Source organism: Schistocerca gregaria, unplaced genomic scaffold (assembly GCF_023897955.1).
Source record: "Schistocerca gregaria isolate iqSchGreg1 unplaced genomic scaffold, iqSchGreg1.2 ptg000166l, whole genome shotgun sequence".
NCBI classification, from domain to species: domain Eukaryota; kingdom Metazoa; phylum Arthropoda; class Insecta; order Orthoptera; family Acrididae; genus Schistocerca; species Schistocerca gregaria.
In genome coordinates, this window is record NW_026061722.1 from 1256401 (window position 1) to 1282373 (window position 25973).

The window sequence follows — 25973 nt, forward strand, 5'->3', positions numbered from 1 at the left end:
TGATAATACATAATGAAATCTATAGTGCCGGGCCAGGATTCGAACCCATTCACGCGCAGTATGTGGAGATGTTGAGGAATCTGCAGTTCTGAACAAACAACAAATTGTAGCCGTGCTGTATTCTCACGAAGGGATCAAATTGAGCGTTAAGTACGGTCTAAGTTGCATTCCCAGTTCAGAACCGATTTTATCGACATACAGAAGCTCAGATAAAATATGGACTAAATGTCCTGTGAGCCTACATAGCGTTTGTTTCGTCACTAGAAATAAATAACAAGTATAAGAAAGGTTTCTACGTGTCGCCGCTCCAGTCTTTATTGTGATTCATCCTAACGTCTACTTTGTAGTAAAGGAATATCATTTTTCATGTTAATTTCAGACCACAATGTCATTATATCTTCTTCACTTGGTGTAGCCAGAAGAGAATGGAATCTGTCTCTCCTTATCTAAAATCATTGACAGAAGTTGGAATCGAACCCAGTCCATAGATATACAAGCATATTATAAGTATGTGGCTCATTTTTCTATCGTAACGCCGTTGCACCTCTCTGGATGAGAATTGACACACAGGCTTCCTGTAGTAATTTGCAGCAGGTTCAGTAAATTCATTTACTTGGTTGACCGAATCACAATGAACTAGCTGCCTCGACTACCCAGTGCATAAATTCGACTTTATTTTGTAATCACCGAAATAAAATCACGTACCTGCCACCTACACAGAACAGCCAACAGTGTAGGATGCGCAAATTTGAAAAGGAAGTGTTTCTTTCCACTTGAGCTACTGTATTGCGCCATCTCTTTGTTGAAAACGTCGTGCATTGCAAATGTCGCATTTCATAAGTAAAGTTTTGTATTCCTAGAAACCCAAAATTTGTTTGTCAGCTGCGGGAAGAGGAGTTAGCCGTTGTGCAGCATTGTAAGTTTTCACCATTGCACTATGAGCCGAAAGTATTTTTTTGCGATTTCCTTATCGATGTTTTATCTGACTGCTTGTAGCTCTTTCACAGAAGGGATAAAAACGTTACAGTCAGCGAGACTGGAAGTGCGAACCATAACAGATGCTATTTCTCAGGTCAGCGCATTACCATAGAGCTGGCGTAGAAGTACGTGTCTTAGCTTACTCTTACGAGTTCGATAATGTCTAGCACTCGTAAACCGCTATTTAAAGGACGAGATTAGTTGCGATTTCCACGTGCAACGACTTTTCTGGGCTGAAAACCGTAAATTTACAATCTTTTGTTACACCTAACGTGATAATAAATCAGATTATTCAATGGAAATGACAGGTAAAATCAAGTGAACTTTGAGGATAAATTCCGTGCGCACCAGGAAGGAACTCGTCGAACACAGAGTTGCAAAACATACGTTGCCTTGTTGTCAAATCTCAGTTACAGTACCAGCAGAAAGAAGACGAACCGATGTGATCGTACAGCGGGCTGGGAAGTGACCATAGCTGGTGTCTCCAAGTCGCGGTTGCTACGGCCTGGAATACGTAATGCGTCTGATTCGCATTTCTGTAACTAGGTTTAGGGACTGGAGCGTGGTTACTAATAATACTCCAAACTAACTGAAAACTAAGCATCATATACCAGTAACTCTCACAGTTGTTTTTATATTTATTTCGTAAGTGTACTAAAAACTAAGAAGCTCATTCAGAGACGTTTTGATGCCTCGCCGATAGTCGAGCAAAACAAACAAATAAAGAAAAAAAGAATGTGTGTGTGTATGATAGAGAGAGAGAGAGAGAGAGAGAGAGAGAGAGAGAGAGAGAGAGAGAGAGAGAGAGAGAGAGAAATCAAAAAGAATGAGAGAGAGTAAGAAATTGTTGTAAAGAAATTGAATCATGGTATGTAAAGAAATCTTTCATTAAAATTACACGTTACACATCATTACGAAATATCGTATTCATGATCTATGAAACAAAAATTGATCTAATGTAATCTAATCATATCATATTGATGGCTATCCATGAAGAGTCATGAATTACCGAAATTTTTGCCAATACCAGTAATGAAATCTAAACTTGAAAATAAAAGACGACAATTTTTGTAATAAACCTGGACTCCTAACAAGACAATTTCGTCCCTGTTAACTAACCACGAAAGATGTCTGATATACCTCCAAGCTCAAGTAACTAAGTGCGCATGCATTTAAAGATTAAGTGCATGATGTGAATTTATATGACGGAGATACGAACCCAACACGTAATCGTATTGTTAATTAAGTAAAATCAAATGTTACGTATCGCTTTTCCTTACCAGCTGCTAGGTGTTTGAATCTAAACTAAGGATACAAACTTTTGTACCTAAGTGACAATCTAACTACACGCCTACCGTGCATCCACAAATATAGCTTAAATATCAGTTGCTTACTCACCAACGGTAAGGTGTGTGCGTGTTTGACAAGAAATAATGACACCTATTGCGATTGTTGGCAACACAAGAATAGACATTAAAAGCGCACGTTGGTTTTCACTAGCGGGACGGTGTGCACGTTATAGGGCTTGAACTGAAACTATGAATATTTTTGTATTGGATCAGGATTCGGACCCACATCCTTACCTTTGGAGGAGACCTAGAGAAGGTTGCAGTCTTGCGAAAAGGGACGAAATGGTTGAACTATAATGTCCCGAGAGCTTCAGATCCTCGAAAGAGGAGAAACGAATTCGAATCACAGTCCAGCACCAAATTTTTCAACGTCTCTAGTTGAATCAATTACAAGTAAAATAAGAGCCCCATCCTTTAAATGGCTATCGGTTCATAAAATAAAATAAAATTTTCTAATGTAAGTAAGTTTACTGGCGACTGTATTTCTGTTTACGATGACTTCCGCTATGTCATTTCCCAACGTAACCTGGCTCTGCCCAGTTGGTAATGATGGAACGTGATTTGTATTGCGAATTCTGGATTATAACGTCTTTCTTTTGAGGTTACCAGACGCAGAGTAAATCTGTTTGTGCTTCTTAAAAGTAAATGTCTGAACCCACGCATTGCTCCTGTGATAGTTCCACCAGGCCACTGTGCCCACATTTCCCAGCCCCAGGAGTGAGCTGCAATGGATGATGTGCTGAGCTTACAAAAGTAGTCACGGTGGATAAAACGCGAGTCTATTAAATGTTTAAGTAGAAAAAAGCTTCTGAAGCGGAGATTATGCTATTCTCATGTCAGCAGGATGTAAAGACCCTTGTAGACATCATAGGCTCGATGTGAAGCCATTTTGAAATGTTCACAAATTCAGATATTTTCTTAGTTCGTGAAGATCCACTGGGAAGTGTGAAGTTACCGGATAATTGGATTATTACCGACATTATTACTATCATTTTCTTCATGCCGCTGCTGGAACACTGTACTTGAATATCAGTTCGTGCCTTTTGGTCACTATACAAGTAGTTTCCAAAGAAGAGGTTCTTTCTCTGTCTACAGAATTCTTTTCATGTTAATATCAAACATCAGCAATTACTCATAGATTACATTAAAACTAAAGTAATCGATGAAGACGTTACTTGATAACAAAAACGCGCTGCCATTCTTCTATTACTTGCGCCTAGAAATGGCTGTCGAGTGCTGCCAAACCAAAAGCTAAGAGATGTTACTGCCTGCCGATATACGTTCGAATCCCTGCCCAGTACAAAGCCTTACCTCACGGCAATTCAAGTAAGTTACTTGTTAAGAACCAAGATTCAACATCTCTCGTCGTTCGTTAACAGTGAAAATAGGTGCAGGGTAGGAATTCGCGTCCGGCAAAAATACTTGCGATATGTAATTTAAAGTTGAAATTTGAAAACTGGCTCTGTCTAAAATCGAGGTATATCACTCTCTGTACGCCTAATCAGGAGTGACAGTTAGTATCCGTCAGGCACGAAATCATTGCTTAGTCTGCATGACCTGAGTTTGCATCCATAAGCAGAACGAGACGGTTCGTCGTGTCATTTGAAGTTCATACATATTATCAACTGGTTGCCCGTGAATAACTTCAATTTTTAATCTCATTTTGTGTTCAATGATAAGTACGGTATGTTACTTTGAAGAGTAATTCATGAATTCGACGAATTTACAATGTGCATTACCTATCTGATGTAATAATAATGAGAGTGGTAAAATGTCAGGTATGTCATTTATTGTAATAAATGTGAGCTACAAGCCTTAAGGGCAGTCTTATCTGTGGTAAGGTGTTCCGTGATATTTGTAGTATCGTGGTATTACTTTACGTCTTGAGTTATTGCGATACAGAACAGTGTTTTCTTGTGGTGATTTGTTGGAACCATTTTCAATAGTCAAACGACTGTACCAAGGAGCGATAAGGGGACCTGCTAGACAGTTGCGTTATGTGGGTTGCATGTGAATCAGGCGAAATTCAATTCGGGCGTTAGGATAGTTTTGAGCATGACTGTACGTGTAGGGTCAAATGAATGATTAGAGTTGAAGAAAAACTGGATGATTAATTCAAGACAAAGAGCTTCACAAATTGATAAGTCGATAACGTGTTGGGCCACCCCTGGCCTTTCCGCGGTCAGTTACTAGGCTTGACATTCACTGATAAAGTTAGTTTATACCCTTCTGACGGATATCGTACCAAATTCAGTTCAGTTGGTTCGTTACATCCTCAAAATCGCGACCTGCTTTAAAGAACCTGCCCATTGTGCTCCAGATGTTGAAAATTGATGAGAGATATGGCGATCTTGCTGAGCAATTTATTGCCTTGCGTGTACAAACACGTAGATACGATATCCGTGTGTGGTGCGTAAATTGTCGGTAGGCACCTCACTTAGTGTCCCGAGCAGAGTTCAAGCCGCCATAAAGACAAAGGGTGGACGCACTGCATATTAATGTCCACTAACAGGTGTCTGTACACTCACTGATAGGATAGTGTATTTCGAAATGTTAGCAGAGGCCAGAAGTTGGAGCATTTGGTCTTCCTTTTTAAAGCTTACGTGGGGCGAGTCGTAGAATCTCTAAAAAGAGACACCTCTGGCAACACTAGTTGAAAGTGGCCTTCAAACTAGCCGTCAGAGCTGCCGTAGCCGAGACGCCCCCTGGGTAAACGCTACGGATTTCTGCAGTCGCGCCTCGCGATCTGTCACGAATTATGGAATGTATTCGCAGATACCAATTGTAATACGACAACGGCTATACAGTTTGCTGGAAACGTACAGGATGTTCTGAAATTCCCATCACTACCTGCTACAACTTGTAGAGGGGACTGAGTACATAATACTCTTATTTTAAATTGTAACCTGTCTCCCGAGACGTACCGTATACTAGAACCACTTGAAAACATGTTGGTAACGCTGTCACTTTGATAAGTTCCCCCTGCGGGTTCGGGGGTACGAATAGGCCCACGGTATTCCTGCCTGTCGTAAGAGGCGACTAAAAGGAGTCTTCAAAGTTTCGGCCTTATGTGATGGTCCCCACTTGGGTTTGACCTGCCATTTTCAAAATTTCCGTTGTTAGTGCGTGCCATTTGGGGAAGGATGCCTTACGTGGTGTTTTTCTATTGGTCCATCGTGCACCTCCATATTGCATGCTATCTATTGTCGTGTGGAGGGATTTACACCCCATGTCTTCTGGGCTGCCTCCTCGTCTTGTGCGCAATCCCCTTCTTAGCGCCCACGGCAATTGTGGACCCTTTCAACACCTAAAATCCAGCACGGTAGCCAGTCCGTTGTGGTGGGGTCGTCATGTACCCTCTTGGTGGTAGCCCCCTGACCACGCAGGGATCGCACTACAGATGCCAGAGCTGTTTCCTCCCCATGCATGCCAAGGAGTATGTGCCCATCTTGTCTGGGGCACGGGGACTCCGGGCAATGGGATATCCGCCAGGTACCCGTTGCTTTGGCTGGGTGGCGCCCTTGGGGAGAGCCCTCGTTCGGAGTAGGTGGCATCTGGGCGGATGTGGCGCAATGAAGCGCAATAAATCTCAGCAAGCTGGTGGTCGCACTGCCACCAGCGTCTCTAAGCGAGGCAAAATTGAATTCGATGCTGCACAATATGATCCTCAGTCGTTCCCCTCGTTGGCTGCGCCATGGGAGGGACGCAGATCTAGTGCCAAGCAGGAGCCTTATGTACCACAATACCTTGTCTGCAGCAGAAGTGATGGTGACTCCTTTCTTTCGACAAAGCCTATGTTTTTTGTGGAACACCTGGAGGATAAGTTTGGGGAAGTGGCGGGTTTGTCTAAAATGAGGAATGGGTCCATCCTCCTCAAGACGGCCTCCCCAGCCCAGTCACGGGCGTTGCTCTTGTGTGATAAGCTGGGAGACGTCCCTGTTACCGTCACTCCCCACAGTAGCTTAAATATGGTCCAGGGGATTATTTACCATCGCGACCTCTTGTTACAGTCCGATGACGAGCTGAGAGCTGACTTGGAACGACGTGGTGTGCATTTTGTCCGTCGTGTGCACAGAGGACCCAAGACCAACAGGGTGGCCACCGGTGCCTTTATCTTGGCCTTCGAGGGTGCTGTATTGCCTGAGAAGGTCAAGGTAATGGTTTACCGTTGTGACGTCAAGCCATACGTCCCTCCCCCGATGCGGTGCTTCCAGTGCTGGAAGTTTGGGCATATGTCCTCCCGTTGCCCATCCAGTGCCACATGTCGAGATTGCGGACGCCCCTCCCATCCCGATTCTCCATGTGCGCCTCCGCCTGTCTGTGTCAACTGTGGGGAACACCACTCTCCATGCTCGCCGGACTGCCCCGTTCTTCATAAGGAGCGGAAGATTATGGAATTTAAGACCCTGGACCGGCTTACTTATCGCGAGGCAAAACTGAAATTTGAAAGGTTGCATCCTGTCCCTCTTCAAACTTCTTATGCTGCAGCTACGTTATCGTCGCCCTCGCGGGCGGCAGTTGTCGCCTCCTCTGTGCCGCCTTCAGTTGGCCCTCGGGGCCGTCCATCTCTGTCTGCCCCCCTTGTGTCTGGGGGCAAGCCTTCCTCTGTTGCCCCCTTAGCAGTTGGGGGCAAACCCCCTTCTGTCACTCCCCCCGCACATGCTTCAGGAGTGACATCTGCTCCAAAACCAGGGGGCTCGATACCTCCCCCTCCCCCTCCCCCTTCTCTGCCGGCGTCGTCTCTGCCGGCTCCTCTCTCGCGGAAGGGGTCCCTCGGGGCCCTCCCTTCTTCCGGTTCTTCTGCTACCCCGCCGGATGTCAGCCAGTGGCTGAAGGTTCATCCACCTGCTAGTCGTAGGGCTTCTGCGTCGTCGTCAGCCTCCGACGCTCCTTTAGAGAAACTCTCCCAGCCCTCTAAGCCAAAGGACAGACGCGAGAAGAAGGACCGGAACGTGTCCAAGAAGAAGGACGCTCCGGCAGTTTCAGTACCGCCTGCTGTCAATAGCTCTGGCTCTGGGGATGCGGTGGAGATCCTCGCCTCTGCCGCGGATCTCGCCCTCACGGAACCCTCGGGGACCTCTCCTATGGACACAGCTGACTCTCGCTCGGTGGCGGCCGTTGACTCTGCGGCGCCGTCTGTCTCTTAGTGGACTTAACGCCCTCCCAGTCCCTTCCTGCTTCCATTCTCCAGTGGAATTGCGGCGGTTATTTCCGCCACCTGCCTGAGCTCCGGATGCTTTTGAGTGTTTCCCCTGTTCTGTGCATTGCTCTTCAGGAAACTTGGTTTCCAGCAATGCGGACCCCTGCCCTTCGCGGTTATCGGGGATACTATAAGAACCGCGCTGACTGTCAACGAGCTTCAGGTGGAGTTTGCCTCTTTGTTCACCACTCTGTCTGTAGCTCACCAGTACCCCTTCTGACGCCTTTAGAGGCAGTCGCTGTCAGGATTGAGCTCTCGCCGGCTATTACTGTTTGCTCTGTTTACATTCCTCCGTATGGGCAACTCCCCCGACATGTCTTGGCTGCGCTGCTGGCTCAACTCCCGCCGCCATTGCTGCTTCTGGGCGATTTCAATGCCCACAACCCTCTATGGGGTGGGACTGTCTCCGATGACCGTGGTCGCGCTGTGGAGCATGTGTTGGCTCAGCTCGACCTTAGCCTCTTGAACACCGGTGCTCCCACGCATTTCAGTGTGGCCCATGGCTCGTTCTCGGCCATCGATCTCTCTCTTTGCAGCCCCGGACTTCTCCCATCCCTTCACTGGAGAGTGCATCCTGACCTGTGTGGTAGTGACCATTTTCCCATCTATTTGTCACTGCCCCAGTGTCATTCTTCTGGGCGCCTGCCCCGCTGGGCTCTCAACAGGGCTGACTGGCCGGCTTTTACTTCCGCTGCCACCATTACTTCTCTCCCACAGGGTGACATTGACGAGGTGGTCCGTGTCTTGACCTCGTCAATTATTTCTGCGGCCGAGATTGCCATCCCTCGCTCTTCTGGACTCCCTCGGAGGAAGTCTGTCCCCTGGTGGTCGCCGGAGATTGCTGAGGCTATTCGCGACCGTAGGCGGGCTCTCCAGCGTCATAAGCGGCACCCGTCTCTGGAGACCCTCATCGCCTTTAAGAAGCTCCGTGCCTTGGCCCGTCGTCTTATTGCACGGCGTAAGCAGGAATGCTGGGAGAGGTACATTTCATCCTTGGGCTCCCGTGTCTCCCCGTCGCTCGTGTGGTCCCGCATCCGGCGGATTTATGGATACCAGACCCCTATGGGTGTCCCTGGAATCTCCCTGGACGGCGCTGTCTGCACGGATGCCGCCACCATTGCTGACCACCTTGCCACGCACTTTGCTACGAGCTCTGCGACTGCAACTTACCCTCCTGCCTTTCGCTCTCTAAAGGAGCGCGCCGAGCGGACGCCGTTATCGTTCCACACACGTCGTTCTGAAAAATACAATGCTCCTTTCAGCGAGAGGGAATTCCTCGCTGCCCTCGCCAATTGCCCTGATACAGCGCCAGGACCGGACTGCATCCACGCGCAGATGCTGAAGCATCTCTCCAGGGACTGCCAGAGACACATCCTCACCATCTTTAACCGCATTTGGAGCGAGGGCGTGTTCCCGTCGCAATGGCGAGAGGGTGTTATCGTTCCCATCTTGAAGCCCGGTGCGGACCCTCTGGCGGTGGACGGCTATCGCCCCATTACACTAACCAACGTTTTGTGCAAATTGCTCGAACGTATGGTGGGGCGGCGTTTGTGTTGGGTCCTTGAGTCGCGCGGTCTCCTCGCTCCATCCCAGGGTGGCTTCCGTCAGGGCCGGTCTGCTGCGGACAATTTGGTGCGGCTGGAATCTGCTATCCGTACGGCCTTTTCCCGCCGTCAGCATCTCGTTGCTGTATTTTTTGATCTGCGGAAGGCATATGACACAACATGGAGGCATCACATCCTTGCTACGTTGCGCGAGTGGGGTCTTCGTGGTCAGCTTCCAGCTTTTCTTCAAAACTTTTTATTGCGCCGCTCTTTCCGGGTGCAAGTCGGTGCCGCCTCTAGTTCATCTTATATACAGGAAAATGGGGTCCCGCAGGGCTCGGTATTGAGCGTTTCCTTATTTCTAGTGGCCATTAATGGTCTGGCTGCAGCTGTGGGGTCGTCGGTGTCTCCTTCTTTGTATGCCGACGACTTCTGCATCTCATTTAGCTCAACGACTACGGGAGTCGCCGAACGCAGGCTGCAAGCAGCCGTTCGCAAGGCGGCATCATGGGCTCTGACTCATGGATTTCAGTTCTCTGCGGCCAAGACTCGAGTTATGCACTTCAGCAGGCGTCGGACGGTCCACCCTCATCCGGAACTTTACCTCGACGGTCACCTACTTGAAGTGGTGGACACTAGCCGCTTCTTAGGACTCGTCTTTGATGCCCGGCTCACATGGGTTCCTCATATTACTCAGCTGAAGCAAAAGTGCTGGCAGCTCCTCAACGCCCTCCGCTGCCTGAGCCATGCGTCTTGGGGTGCAGATCGTAGCACGCTGTTGCGATTATACAGAGCCCTTGTGCAGTCCAGGCTTGATTATGGGAGCCTGGCCTATGGGTCTGCATCGCCCTCAGTGTTGACGTTGTTGGACCCCATACACCACTGTGGGGTTCGGCTTGCAACTGGTGCTTTCCGTACGAGCCCCGTGGATAGTCTGCTGGTGGAGGCCGGGGTTCCCCCGCTGCGGATTCGCCGCCACCGACTGCTCGCCGACTATGCTGTCCATGTGCATTGCTCACCGGGCCATCCCAATCATCGCCTGCTTTTCCCTGCCAGGGTCCTCCCTCTGCCCGACCGGCGACCTAGGTCTGGGCTTTCCATTGCTGTCCGTGTCCAGTCCCTGCTGTCGGAACTGGGGTCGTTCCCTCTTCTGCCGCCCTTCCGGGCCTGTGCACCCACGCCTCCCTGGTGTATGACCCGTCCGTCCGTCCGCCTGGACTTGGCACGGGAACCCAAGGACTCGGTTCCGCATGTGGCCCTCCGTCACCGTTTTCTTGCGCTCGTCGCCTCGTTTTCAGGCTGTGAGCCTGTCTACACTGATGGTTCCCTGGTGGATGGTCGTCCTGCCTACGCTTTTGCCCACGCTGCCCATGTTGAACAGCGCTCCTTGCCGGCTGGCTGCAGTATTTTTACTGCAGAGCTGGTGGCCATATTGCGCGCTCTTGAGCATATGCGTTCCTGATCAGGTACGTCCATCGTCATCTGCAGTGACTCCCTGAGCAGCCTCCAGGCTATCGACCGCTGCTATACCTCTTGTCCTCTGGTATCCTTTATTCAGGAGTCTGTTTTTGCCATTACCCGCTCTGGTCGTTCGGTGGTCTTTGTTTGGACGCCAGGTCACGTTGGCATCCCGGGGAATGAACGTGTCGACAGGCTGGCCAAAGGGGCGGTCGACGCCCCCACTTTGGCGATCGGCCTCCCGGCTCGTGATTTGCAGCTGGCGTTGCGCCGTAAGGTGCTTCAGATGTGGCGTGACGAGTGGCGTAGCCTGACTTCTCCGAATAAACTGCGGGCTGTCAAGGAGACGACCGATGTGTGGCAGTCCTCCCTGCGGGCTTCTCGCAGGGACTCTGTCATCCTGTGTCGGCTCCGCATCGGCCATACCTACCTGACGCACGGACATCTTTTGCGTCAGGAGGATCCCCCCCTGTGTCAGTGTGGGTCCCGGTTGACGGTCGCCCACATTTTGTTGGAGTGTCCCCGCCTGCGCATCCTCCGGCAGACTTTTAATCTCCCGGGCACGTTGCCTTTGGTTTTATGCGACGATGCCTCCATGGCTGACGACGTTTTAAATTTTATCCGTGGTAGTCCTTTTTATGGATCCATTTAGGGGGGACCTGTCCCTTTCCCTTTCTGTGTATCTTGTCCTCGAGTGTCTCATTGGTTCCAGATTTTAATGTGTGTATTCGGATGGTTGACTCTTTCCCAATTTTTGTACCCATGGTCAGTCAACCAGTCTCCGACCCTCTTATTTTCTTCCGTTTCTTTCTGTCCAGTGTTCGTCTGTACTCTTCTTGTCTCTAGTGTTCGCTGACACATTGGTGTTCTTTCAGTGACTGGGGGGAGGGGCGTCTCCTCCCCCCTTGGGGTTTTACCTGTTCCGTAAATTTTGTTTCGCTGGTTTTTTTGGAATGGGGGACTGATGACCTTAGCTGTTTAGTCCCCCTTAAACATCCCAACAACAACAACAACAACTTTGATAAGTAATTTGTTACATTGAGGAGCCAAAGAAATATCGTTTAAGGTCCCCGCGAGCACGCAGAAGTGCCTCAACACGCCGTGGCATGGACTCTACTGATGGCTGAAGTCGCGCTGCCGGGAACTGACACCATAAAAGCTGCAGAGCTGCCCATAAATCCGTAACAGTAAGAGGGAGCAGAGATCTCTTCTGATCAACACGTTGCAAGGCATTCCAGATATGCTAGTTAATGCTATAAAATTTACTAGAAACGTACAGTATGTTTGGGGAGTTTGGTGGCCAGCGAAAGTGTTTAGGCTCGGAAGAGTGTTCCTGCAGCCACTCTGTAGCAACTGTGGTTGTGTGGGCCGCTCCATTGTCCTGCTGGAATTACCCACTTCCGTCGGAATCCACAATGGACACGAATGGATTCAGGTGATCAGACAGGATGTATCTAGACGTATCAGGGATCCCACATCACTCCGAATGCGCACGCTCTACAACGTCACAGAGCCTCCACCAGATTGAACAGTCCGCAGTTGACATGCGGGGTCCATGGAGTCATGATGTTGTCTTCATACCCATACACGTCCATACTGTATATACATTTTGAAATGAGACACGTCCAACCAGGGATTATGTTACGAGTCATCAACAGTCCAATGTTCGTACCGATGGGCCCAAATGAGGCGTAAAGCTTTGTGCTGTGCAGTCAGCAAGGGTACACGAGTGGGCCTTCGGCTCTGAAAGGCCATGTAGATGATGTTTCCATGAATGGTTCGCATGCTGATACTTGTTGATGGTCAAGCATTGAAATTTTCAGTTATTTTCGGAAGGGTTGCACTTTCGCCACTCTGAACGATTCTCTTCAGATTCCATTCTTGCAGGATTTTTTTTCTGGCCGCAGAGATGTTGGAGATTTATTGTTTTACTGGATTGCTGATATTCACGGTGCCCTCGTGAAATGGTCGTACAGGAAAATCCCCACTTCATCGCTACCTCGTAGATGCTGTGTCCCATCGGCCTTGCGCCAAGTATAAAACCACGTTCAAAGTCATTTAAATCTTCATAACCTGCCATTGTAGCAGCAGTAACCGATCTAACAACTACGGTAGACACATGTCTTACATAGGCGTTGCCGGCGGCAGCACCATATTAAGCCTGTTTACATATCTCTGTGTTTGAATACGTATTATTATAATAGTTTCTTTGGCATTTCAGTGTAGATGTGACCGAGTACATCTATTGTTCTACAGTTTCACTCTTTAATAACCAAAGAATCAAAAAAATCGGTCTTCAGAGACACTGGTTTTACAGGAGGGCGTTTTCCAATTTGAAATTACAATGATATTATTTCCTTCAGCTGCTGACGGGCGTTAATAGATATCAACGAAGACAGGTGAAAATGTGTGCCCCGACCGGAACTTGAACCAGGGATCTCCTGCTTAGATGGCAGTCGCTCTATCCATCTGAGCCACAGACGGCACAGAGGATAGTGAGACTACAGGGACTGTCTCGCGCACGCCTCCCGCGAGACCCACATTCTCACCTTTGTATGTCCACACACTACATTCGTAGCGTCCTTTCGCACATGTCCGGAAGAACAGACACAATATCCATATAAATATATTTTCCAATTCGCGTGCGCTGCGTCTCCACGGGGCACCACAGACGCACCTGCTGACGGTGAAGACACCCATAGTCGAAGACGTTGTGCAATGGCAACGAAAAGCGTGTGGGGAGGAGTCAGACGTTGTGGACAACGATCTTGATAAAGGCGACCAGCAGCTCTTCCAGTACTGTGCGCTTTGGCCACACAGGATACTCGTGTCGGTGTATTCGGCAAAAGTGTGCTCAGAAATGTTGCTCTAACACTCACAGTCACATGAACGAGACTCGATCCAGGTCAGAGAGGAGACAGCCGTCAAATGACAGCATAGGATCAGACGTAAGTAACCCCCCCCCCCCTCCAGTGATTATAACCCTGTTGCATACCACATTAGCGAAGGTGTATTTATACGGCTGTAGCACGGATATACCTTTCCATACATGGGCTCCTCTTCAGAATATCGTCACTCAGTTCCCTAGAAGTTTTTAACGGGAATTTTGCCACATCCTGTATCTCTCCACTAACTATACAGTTCTTTCCAGAATTAGATCCCTCTGCAGTGGAGTGTGGGCCGATATGAAATTTCCCGGCAGATTAAAACTGTGTGCGGGACCGAGACTCGAACTCGGGACCTTTGCCTTTCGTGGGCGAGTGCTCTACCATCTGAGCTACCCAAACACGACTCACGTCCCGTCTAAACAGCTTTACTTCTGCAGTACCCCGTCTCCTACCTACAGCTGTTGTACGACATTCGAAATATACGGATGTATTTCAGAATTTCGGCGTAATGCAACTTCGCAGAAACATGGCTGAATTTTCCTGTATATTGTTATCATTAAAACCAAGCACCGTCTCAGTACCTAATACTTTTTGATATGGAGACAATTTTCATCATTTCAAGCACTATTAAAGTTGGTAGGTGTAGGAAAAAAAATACCAGTACCATACTGAAAATATCGGTGAGAAGCGATAGAATTCCTACAAATAACTTGGAGAAAATCATTTTGGGTTCTAGGCCATGTCATTATAAAACAGTGAAACAACTAAAATAACTACATTCCGACCATCGTTTGAACGATCCTCTTCAGAGCGAATAAATGCCACGAAATTTCAAATCAGCAGCAGCGAAATGAAAGGTCGATTTGGAAACAGTTCCTATTTCTTCTTTCTTATCTTCGATTAATTTCCCAAATATCTTGTTCATTTCGTATGTTGCTTTCTTTATACAAGGTGTTTCACATTTCTAGAGCTTGCAATTTTACCTAGTAACTCATGCATGCAAACGTCATCTAACGAGGCTACAGAGCATCAAAATACAGGCACCAGCCCCGGCGAATGTATGTAAGTAGAGTGTGATGCCGTGATTATTTATCAATTTGATCATTTATCATGTTCCGGAAGTTACAAGGGAATATCGTTATCATACCTCTGACGGTGGAATACAAGTACTGGTACTGTTGTTGCTAACTTTCATAGGTGGTAGTATGGATCAAAGTAAGAAAAAAATGTCCGGTAAACATGGGCTACAAAATGCATACCTGAGGCGCTATGAGCACTTGTTCAACAGTGGAGATATGTTTTATGCTAGCGAAGATGAACAAGTCCTCACAGCTCTTAAGGTATGCATTTTACAGCCCATGTGTACTGGACATTCGGTCCATACTACCACCTCTGAAAGTTTCCTGCCCTACATCTTAGCTGCAACACTACTGGTACATACTGTCACACGCAACAGGAATGTCTTCTCTTCCAATTTTCCGTTATAGGGACATAACCTCAAATTTATACATTTATCCATCTCCATCATCATAGAAAATTGGTAACATCTTCATTGAATCTTTCTGTGTACACATATTTTACAGACTCCAGCGCCTGTAACTTCGATACCCTGTAGCGTCGCTGGATGACGTTTCCAGACATCGATTCCTATGTAAAACATCATCTGGTAGGTCCCCTCTACAGACGCGATAAGTGTGTAGCACGACGTGTGAAACATTCTGTATGCAAAGTGAATAACATGGGTGAATGGGCTAGAACCGAACCGCCCCCCCCCCCTCCCATTATCTCTCTCTCTCTCTCTCTCTCTCTCTCTCTCTCTCTCTCTCTCTCTCTCTCTCTCTCTCTCTCTCTCTCTCTCTCTCTCTCTCTCTCTCTCTCTCTCTCTCTCTCATTCTCTCACTTTCATTCTCTCACTCTCTCTTCTCAACTATCAACTGCCAGCTTTCCTTTATGTCTTTTAAGTCTTAAAATTGCTGTCTGATTTCTGGCAGAGCTCTAGATAACATGCCGCTCACTGTATTTTATCGCTGGTTGCATCATCTTAAATTCAAACTGTATATTTTGCTCAAAATTGTCAGAAGTTATTTTGTAACATCTATAGATGTTATAAATATGGGTTGAATTTCTTCAACCGATCTCTAGCGGCTAGTGTGTTCTCTCAAAATCGATTTTCCTCTAGCTCGTCTCCTCTAATTCCTGTGTAAATATTTTGGATCAGTATTTTCAGCCAGGACGTATGAAAGTGATGGTTCGATAGTATCCGCACTTATCACTATTTGCCTTATTTGGTGTTGGTGTTATTTTTTTCGTTTAGTCTGAAAATTTAGCAGTCACGTCAGTTAGCATAGATGTTGAGGAGTGAAGCAGCAAACGTCGACAGAGTGAGTCCTCGCCGGTGCTGATAGAGCCTTCTGGTGGCGAAGCCCTGCACTACAGACAACTGAGTGTGTGAGGAACTAGTAGCGACATCTAGCAGGGAAGTGATGAACAGCAAAATGGCCGCGAAAATTGAGTGACTTAAATGTCTAGTTGCTGCTTATTTCTTCCTTTACACTATTATTACAAAACAGATTACGGCATCACTGCTCGGTTAGTCTGTTACCGTATTTTTGTGTATTTCACACATTACAAAATAGTTCTGTTCTGATAACATATAATGCAAACTACATCTCGAGCGACATTAATGTACGCAGCATGTTACATTCATCATTCCCTCTTCGTAATTTAGTATTACTAATAGTTTTGTCCACACTTTTAAGCATTAAAAATGGATATGTGGCTCGGAACAGGACTACTGTTACATTAAATGTTAACAACATAATCGCACGGTATAGTGAGTTAAAGAATATTGAACAGCAACGAGAACTGTAAGTAAGTTTATGCAGTGCAACGTTAGTGATATAATAGTACAACAGTAATAGGCGTTTTTCAGCCCTTATTTCTATTTTACAGTTTCACTCATTACTGATGGCAAATGCCTTGCAGAGAACGTAATATTCTGCATCTTCGGTACGGCCTTTACAATCTCTTTCATTGAACTGCACTTAACCTGGAGAGGTAGTAATACAATTTTTTTCTCTGATCTACAAGATACTTTTACAAAAAGTAGAGGCAGAGAGGTAGTCATGTAACTATTAATCGAAATATTATATGAACTATATGGGCGTGTTAGTAAAATCACCAAGAAATTCCTCTTATTAATTTTAAGTGTTATCTGTTTGATACAGCATTCAGCTCACACAAAACCACGAGAAATATCGTTTTTATAAAAAAAACAGTTTATGTCATTAGTGACCTGTGTAAAATCAAACATCTCATTTTGACACTAGAATAATTTGAGAAAAAAAAGCCTGTTTTAGTTTTTGAAAATGCAATAAGTGAAAACAATGTATTTTTAAAAGGTATTGTCAATTGTTACGAAACGATTTATTATACAGAATTTATTAATCGCATAGTAAATCATGATACAAAAAAGAACACCTTGTTGGCTTGTGATACAGTATTTTGCATTTTCTTATGACTTTGAAATAATTACTGCTTTTTCAGCACTGAGAATGAGTAAAATACATTATGTAATATATGAATCAGTATGATAAACTTTTTTCGAATATTCATTGTTAACTACAAGAAAATGGCAGATGTTTGGGTATTTACCTCAGAAGTATTCAGCACACGAAGGATAACAAAAATCATTTTTTTGGTAAGGTTTTTGTTTCATAGTTTCCTACAAATATTACTGATACCATAGTGAGATATATTAAGTACCTTAAAATATATGTAGATGTGGTCTGGTGAAGAAAGTGTGTGAATTAAAATTTAAAATGCTTGCACCAGCACAACCAGGTTTAGTTTGTACTGTGGGAGTGAGCTCCACGTGGGACCCGAAGCACGGACCCCACGGGGGTACCCGGCATGCGCCACATGCCAAGGCAGAGGTGGAGGCTAGTGTTCGGAAGTCTGAAAATTCCAGCGCCGGCCGGGGATTGAACCCCGGCCCGGCTGGGGCGAATAGCCCCAGCCGAGGCGCTGGAACGTTCCAGACCCCCTTACCACTAGACCACCGGGGACCCCGACTGTTTCTTGCTCCATAGTCCAGCTAGTGGTCGTAGAGCACTTCCTGTTGTCCTCCGTGTTTACACCGAGGCAGCAGTGGCGTGGTGTAACAGGAAGTGTTTACTTGCGTCCGCTGGATGTCCACTTAGTGTACGACTTATTTACCCGGCTGACGTTCGTGTCGCTATAATCTCCTTAGTTCCGTTACAATTACATGCAGGGACTGAAAATCTGCCTATGCAGTTGCACGCAGTCGCATCTCACTATTTGAACCTCTGTAATTCGATCGTGTTGTCAAGACCCATGTCAGAACTGTTTATCGAAGAATGCTCATGTGTTCGGTACATTTCATAAACGGAAGCGACTGGGATAACAGACAGCCCGTAAACATTTTGTAATGAAGTGTCAGCCGGTACGTAATACTCGATATCTGGAGTTGTTTTATCGGTTATTAAGATAATCGTTTCACCCCTATACACTTAAAAAATTCCCGTGTTTTCTTAATAAAGCATAAGCACAGTACATAAATCCCTCGCGAAAATGACATCGGAGAAGTACAAGTGTTCGAGTGCCACAGAAAACAAGTGGGTCCTTGAAGGTGTGGAACGGAGAGCAGAACTAAAATAAGATGTAACGTTTCGGGATTCCCTCATAGTCGCGTAGACACTCCAGAAGCAGGAAGATCCGTTTGATGACGTCTCTTGAGGAGCGAGGAAAAAATTCACTCTCAAATAACTACTGTACAAGATGCCTCGCCGCCTCTTGAAGGGTGTCATGGGATTCTGCAGCCGTGGACTCGGCGACCTGTGAGCCAACGCGGTGTTTCTGACCACATACATTTTAGCTGCGGGTTCTCCGACGTGCAAAGGAAGCCGCGACAATGGGGAGGCTCTGCGTGCCGTTTTGTAATAAGAACGCCTCTCCACATTTTATCGTAGGAATGATATAAATTTTAAACTTCTTAGATCCACCGAGTCATTATGTATTCTTAAAATATCTTTTAACTCTTTTTCAACACATATGTATCTTTTACCTCTTTCACTGAAGAAGCTGACCAACAGATTTTTTTTCAATTTCAGGTATTGGTATTATTGCATTCTCCTTTAGCGTATTGATCAGAAATTGTAGGTTAAGATACCTTTGCCTTATTGAGTATCGTTTGCTATGCCAAACTTCGACAGCATTCATGGTCCTGTGCATCGAATTGATGACGGTAGATAGCTGACTGAAATCACTTTGAAATAAATTCTCTGAACGCAGATAACTTTGATACAGTAGTGTTAGGTATCGAAGTATTATCTAACGCAACTGAAGCCAACCTAAGAGTGAATTTATTTCGAAATAATTTTAGTCGACTGTCTGTCTTCACCAATTCCACATTTCAGGTTGTGTACTAGCATTTTCCATCTATTGACTGATTAAATAGTCTACGCCACTGGGCACTTGCTACGCTGTTACTCTCCATGCTTCATCAAGGCAGTCCGGTGGAAGATGGACTCTACAGCACACGTGCGGCAAGACAAACGAACTACTTCTTCATCCCTGTATTGCTCCACTAATCGCAGTTCTTGTATGTCTTCCACAGGCATTGCTTGAAATGAAAATTACAACTGTAAAATAAATGTCTCGGATAACACTGTTTTCATAGTTTAATTTGCAATCATTTCGAAGTAAAGCAATGCAGTTTTAAATGACAACCAAGTTATGACATTTCTCGGTTGAGAAAAAATATTTCACAATTATTTTGACTTTCCTCTGGTAAAAAAGCTAGTCTTCCGTGCTTCAGGTATCAACAAGTTGTTTCGAACACCTCTGAAACGTCCGTCCATAAGAAGAGCTTTATTTTCAAACATTTTCTCCCCTTCTTCGTAACTGATCACCAGGATTCATTTGTCAGGAACAGGGTTATTATCAGTCTCCAAAAAAACTTCAGTCACTTTCAAAATATCTTCGTGCTGCCGAATCCCTGAACTACTGCCACGGTTATGGGACATCCCAGAAGCTTCCCTTACACAGTGCAGTCTTTCTCATAAGTCGTTATACTTGCGACGTAATCTAAACCTTTATCTCGCAAATCTTGAAATTGCTCTTTAAACCCTCCGAAAAAAGGCACTGTCTACTCACCGCAGACTGTTTCCCAGCAGTTATGCATTCGTTTCTCAATCTCCACATCTGTTTCGTCAGGTTGGGCGAGAAACTTACTGTTGAACCGTGATTCTACCATTTACAATTTTTAAACTGCCGCTGCTCCTATTCCGTTCGGAGTTCCTGTACAAGCAATTCGTATAATTACCACATTTCCGGTGCTCCTGGCACCGCTTACCATCCTTTCCCCTTTCTGTTTCCTTTTCCTTTCCTTTTTCTAACCACAGGCTCCAGTCACATTAACGTGATCACCGCCTGTGTCCGACGCTAATGAGTAGGGTATGCGTAACGCGGAAACTCAGCCACTTATGTGACATCCGAAAGGACGTGATCATTGCCTTTCGGGCCACAGGTGGATGCATTTTCGAAACGGCAGAGTTCGTAAAATGTTGGCGTGTTGCCATATTTAAAGCACTCCGAGCATGGCGCTGTCGAGAGCCGACGCTGAGGCCGTTGTGGTGCCCCACGGTCCACAGAGGACAGGAGTTAAAGGAGACCGCAGGTGAATAACGTGCAACTGCTGAGCAACTGACCATGCACGTGAACCGAAGAGCCTACCGACAGTGTCTCCTCTAAGACCACTCAGCGAAAAATGCTATGTGTGGGTCTCCACAGCAGACTCCTGGTCCACACACCTATGCTGACTGCTGTTCGTCCGCGACGAAGGCTGGAATTTTCACGCCAGTTCTGCGACTGGGCGTCCACTGAACGGTGACCTGCGGGCTTTCCAAGTGACAGACAGGCGTTGGCGTGTAGGGCGCGATTCACCTGAAAGTGAACACCCTGCAACAGTCGGCGGCAGGGTTAGGACAGGAGGAAGGATCGTTACGATCTCACAAACGTTATCGTGACACTCCAGTCGTTCTGGAAGGCACAGTGGATGAGCAGAAATATCGGTCGGAACCGTTGCCACACCTACATCGAGTCTTTTTTCCCTCGGAATCTACCAGCAGAACAACTAAATCTGTGACACAGCTTGCAGTGTGAAAAGCACCAGGATGAGTTTGCTGTACTCCGCCGACCACCAGGCTTCCCGGAATCGAGAATATGTGGGACCACCTCGATGAAGCTCTTCGTATCCTGGGTCCTCAACCGAAAAACGTAGCGCAGCTAACTAAGGCACCGGCGTCGGCATGGCTCAGTACCTCACTGACTCCTGCGCGTTTCTCAGTTGTCCGCGCTTCCCGTTAGTCGTACCCCCCTACAGTGACTCAATGACGACACTCTCCCGTACACGTCAGCATCATCAACAGCCGCAGACTGCTGTTCACTCAGCCTGTCACCTCATTTATGTCTATACAGCATAACAGCTGTCTGTTACACTTCCTGGGACACTCCTGACGATATCCTTGTGTCTGATCAACGCTCACCGTCGAGAACGTACTGGTATCTGTTGTAGACTTGAAGCCGCTCTCATATCTGGGAACCGACTCCGTATGCTCATACGAGGCCCTTGGTTAACAGTGTGCAGTGGAGCACCGTGCCAGAGGCTTTTCTCAAATATAGGAGAGTGCAATGTGCTTGGGACCCTTCATCCGTGGTTCGCAGTATATAATGTGCGAAAAGGGCAAGCTGCGTTTCACACGAGCTTTCTAAAACCGTGCTGATTTCTGGACGTAAGCTTTTCGGTGTCTAGGAAATTTATTATAATCATATTTAGAATACGTTCTAGGATTCTGCAGAAAATCGATGTCTGTAATTTTGCACATCCTTTCTGTTACTCTTCTTTTACACGAGTGTCACCTGCGATTTTTTAAACTGCCTTAGGTTGGACCCATTACAGGTGTAATATTCAGAAGGCAAATGTATATTGATCTCGTTATATACGGCTGCAACTTGCGCTTTTGCCAGTCCTTTGCGAAATACTGCTGGGCAAGAGAAAGGCGATAAATGCGAATGAAGTAAGTAAAACTGAAATTGTTTTAATTTCTTCGCTGTCGCCGAATCCTTTCCAAGCGATGCGTCCTTGAGCGGGTCAAACAGGTAGCAATAAATGCTCTACAAGTGAGGTTGACTTTTGAAGTTTTTCTTACCAGTCAAGTACAATGCAGACAGCTTCCATTCTCCATAATATCAGCAATATGAAAATGAAAATTCACGAAAGTCAAATCTGGACTGTAGCGATAATGACGCAGAGTCTCCCAACCCATTACTGTTTCTTTTCCCTTCCAGTGGTTTCTTGGATCAGCTGCGCTATGTTTGGGCGAGCGTTGTTGTGTAATAGTATCACGTCTTTTCTTTGACATTGGCGACCCTTTCCTCTCGTTTTCGGCTTTACTTTGCTCATCACTATGTGTGAGTGGTCAGCGCTGCATCCTGTACGCTGATCTTCCAAATAATCACCAAAATACAACTACTTTGGCATCCAAATGATGGCCAGCATCACTTTCCTCGCTGATGCTCGAGTTTGAATTCCTTTCGGACAGGTGAACTAGTGTGCTTCCATTTCACTCCTTGTCTTTTCGAGTCGGGTTCCCCATTTTGAACGAAAGTTTAATCACACGTTAAAATCTCGTTCGAAAAAGGTTCACCTTCACGTTCATAGCACTCTTTGTTTCCTTGTGTTGTGTGAATTCTCTCGGGACCCACGTTGGACTTGTTTCGCTGTACTTGAGCATGTCAATGACGACGTTGTGGACTGTGCCACTACCTGTTGCAGCTATTTTGCTATTCAGTTCTACTGCAACACGTCGGCCATCAGGAGTAATGTCGTCAGAGCCGGCTTTAAGCGAAGGAGGAGACAGTTCAATTGGCCGGCCACGGTGTTTTTTTATTAGTCACTGAAGTTAGATTGTTTTTGAACTGTCCTACGTATTTATCAAAAATTTCCGTCTTTCGCACAGCTTCGACCATACTGAAAAAACGTTAGAGAAAATATTTCGGCCGTTTTCTGCCTTCTGAAAGGGAAAACGCATCGTTGAACGTTGCTCAGTTAATGTGGAAACTTCAACCAGACACGCCATTCTCAATTGCAACATTAAGGTTATAAATAAAACAATTATTTTTTGTCAGCCGCTCTTAGCTCATCACAGTCATGCCATCCTAAAGTCATGAAACTACAAAAATTCTTCCTACGGACTATTCGACTTCATTAATTTGCTTTGCAGGGGAAACTCACGAAGGAGTATGCGCTTAGTATTTAGTCGGTCATTTCTAGTTGATGAGAAAGTTAAAACAAACAAGTAGCAAACCATTGCTCATTTATTTAGGAACAACATTTATCAGATACAGCTGAGTAACGTTTAACCCAAACCTTAAATGTCATATATATGACACTGCTCGTAGCTGCATCATCTGGCAAGAGTACGCACTAACACCAATAACAAGAAAATGCACCATGACTTTCGTAAACTGTGCATTCTTCATGCCACTGTTGGGAGCAGACATCACACTCAATACAGTCTTCCGTGACAGACTCGTTTTAGTCTTCACCACACCTTGGGCAGTTCAAGACATGAAGTTGGAATAATAGACAATTGCGAAGGTGATTCGATAAACCCTATGCCTGGCACTTAGATATGATTTGCACAATATCCATGTGGGTGTAGATCCCTCCTTGGATTGTGCCCTGGTTGTTGCTGAAGATGATGGAGCAGTTTAATCCAGATTAGCCACAGAGATTCTACGTTGTTCGTTACTGATATTTTGTCCCTCCTTGGTTTAGTTTGTTTTCCTAACAATGCATTTTTGTACGTAGACTCAAACAGAATTCCGGATGTTTTTGCAGCTTGCTTTAGATGTTCGAAAACCTAAAATTGTGCAGTTCACAAAACGAAAAATCATAGTGTCCTATGACTACAGCATCAATAACTCTCATTTTCAGTCGGTCAGCTCACACAAATACCTCGGTGTAACACATTGTAAGGATACGGAATGGAAGCAGGACTGAATAAAACTCAAACGATTTCTACACCTGGATAAGCGTTCGACAATGTAAAATGGTGCAAGATCGAAGTTGTGAAGAAAATAGCTCTAGGCAGAGACGGGTATATATTAGTACAAGACCCAAGAGGAAATAAGAGTGGAAGATCAAGAACGAAGTGCAAGGATTAAAAAGAGAGTAAGACTTTGATGTAGTTATTCGCCTATACTGTTCAATGTTTGTATCAAAGAAGCAATGAAGAAAATAAGAGAGAGGTTCAAGATTCGCACTGAAATACGGGTTGAAAGGATATCAGTGACAGTGTTTGCTGATAATATTATCGTTGTCAGTGAAAGTGAATTACTACAGGATCTGATGAATGAAATATACAATATAATGAGTGTAGAATTAGGGGTCAGAGTAAATCAAAGACAATAGTGATGAGATGAAGCATAAACGGGAAAAGCGAGAGTCTTAACATTGGTGATAACGAAGTAAGAAATGGAACCATCACATCGTGTCGGTCAAAGATAATGGTGGTGGCGAACTGTAATTTATTGTTAGAATTAAAGAGAAATATAATCAGTGCACAAAGATGATCTTTTTTGAACTATTGGTGCGACCCATACTCTAATATTGCTCCATGGTGTGGGACCTGTCCCATATACGAGTAGCAGGGGATATTGAACTGTTCATAATAAAGACAGCACAGGTTTGTTTGGCTCACAGGAGAATGTAACAGAGATGCTGAAGAAATTGGGAGATGCCTGAAGATACACATAAGCTATCCCGAGAAAGCTTACTTGCCAAATTTCTAGAACATACCGTAAATTTTGAATATACGAGGTGTGTTAAAAAAAATTGGGAACGTTCGTAATTTCGCGCCAATGGCGTGTTGGGGCGAAATGCAGTTGACATCCCTGCACGCGCGTGTGCTTAATGTGTAACTGCGGGAAGTTTCACTGTTGTATGTCTGTTAGCTTATTGTTCAGTGCTGTATTGACTAGAACGTTGTGTCGCACAGTTGGCGAACTTCGAGAGGGTATAGTTAGAGGAGCAAAGCGCCTGCAATAAATTTTGCGTGAAACTCAAGAAAACCGCCGCTCGGGGTAGCTGCGCAGTCTAGGGGCCTTGCCACGGTTCGTGTGGCTCCCCTCTGTCGGAGGTTAGAGTCCTCCCTCGGGCGTGGGTGTGTGTAAGTGGTGCAAGCCTAGGGACTGATGACATCAGCAGTTGGTCCCATAGGAACATAAGAGCTAAACTCAAGAACACCTCTACAGAGACACGCCAAATGATGCAGGAAGCCTACGGTGATGAGTGCTTAAGCCGCACTCGGTGTTACGGATGGTTCACACGGTTTAAGAACGGCCGGACGGAAGCTAAAGACGACGCTCGTCCTCCGACTTCTGCCAGCAACGCTTGTGTCAGGAACGTCAACGATCCTGTGCGTGCTGAACGAAGACTGACTGTCCGAGAGATTGCAGAAGAATGTAACATTGCAGTTGGATCGTGAAATCCTAATACAGCGTCTTGCAATGTATCGTGTTGCCGCCAAGTTCGTGCCACGGCTCACGAGTCAAGAGCAGAAAGACCTCCACCTCCGAATCTGAGAAGAGCCTTAGGATCACCCAAATGAGAACGAGATGTTCCTTAAGAAAATTATAACTGGTGATGGGTCTGCAGTTATGACGTTGTCATGAAGGTTCAATCTTCACAATGTGTAGGGAAATGTTCTGAACGATCAACATATAAAATAGCTTGTCAGGTCAGCTTGGCCCTTGCAGACATTTATTTTCAAAGTTGAAAACCAAGTTGAGAGGACGAAGATTTGTAACGATAGACGCACGGTCCAGCGAAAGGCGAACCAAGTCTGCTCCCAGAAGTGGAAACGGTTTATCAGTCGTGGGGGTGATCATATACAAATATGTGAAGGTAAGCGTAGAAAATTTTTGTGGACAAAGTTCCGGAATTTTTTAAACAGACCTCTTAGACGAAAGGTAATGAATACAGGCAAGTGGTCTGCAAATGTTCGTACGCTTGAGTTCGCTTCCATTCGCTGCTGTTGAAACTGGGCTTAATAATAATATTCCCTGTGTGAGATGTAATTGGAAAACTATGTAAACGCTGAGCTGTGCGCCGCTTACAGCCCACGCGAAATTATTCTCGGAGGGACACATCATTATCCCCTTCGTGCCTAAAGTTGCTTCGGCCAAACTCAAACTCAAACTCAATTGCCAGGCCGATAGCTCGTTATCCTACTGCTCTGCAAGTAACACTTGGTCTGAAACCATCTGTACGGTTATGTAGGTTAAGACACTGCAGCCACTCAAAATGGTGGCTCCACGTTTGCGAGTAACTGACGAGAAAAGAAATTCTGAATTTTCTGTGACACTCCGTAGCATTAAGAAAGCTGAGTGACGTTAGTTGGTTGTGAGGTGTAATGGAAAGGATAATAGCTTCACATGTTGTGTTCGGATACCAAGATTTAAAAGCCTG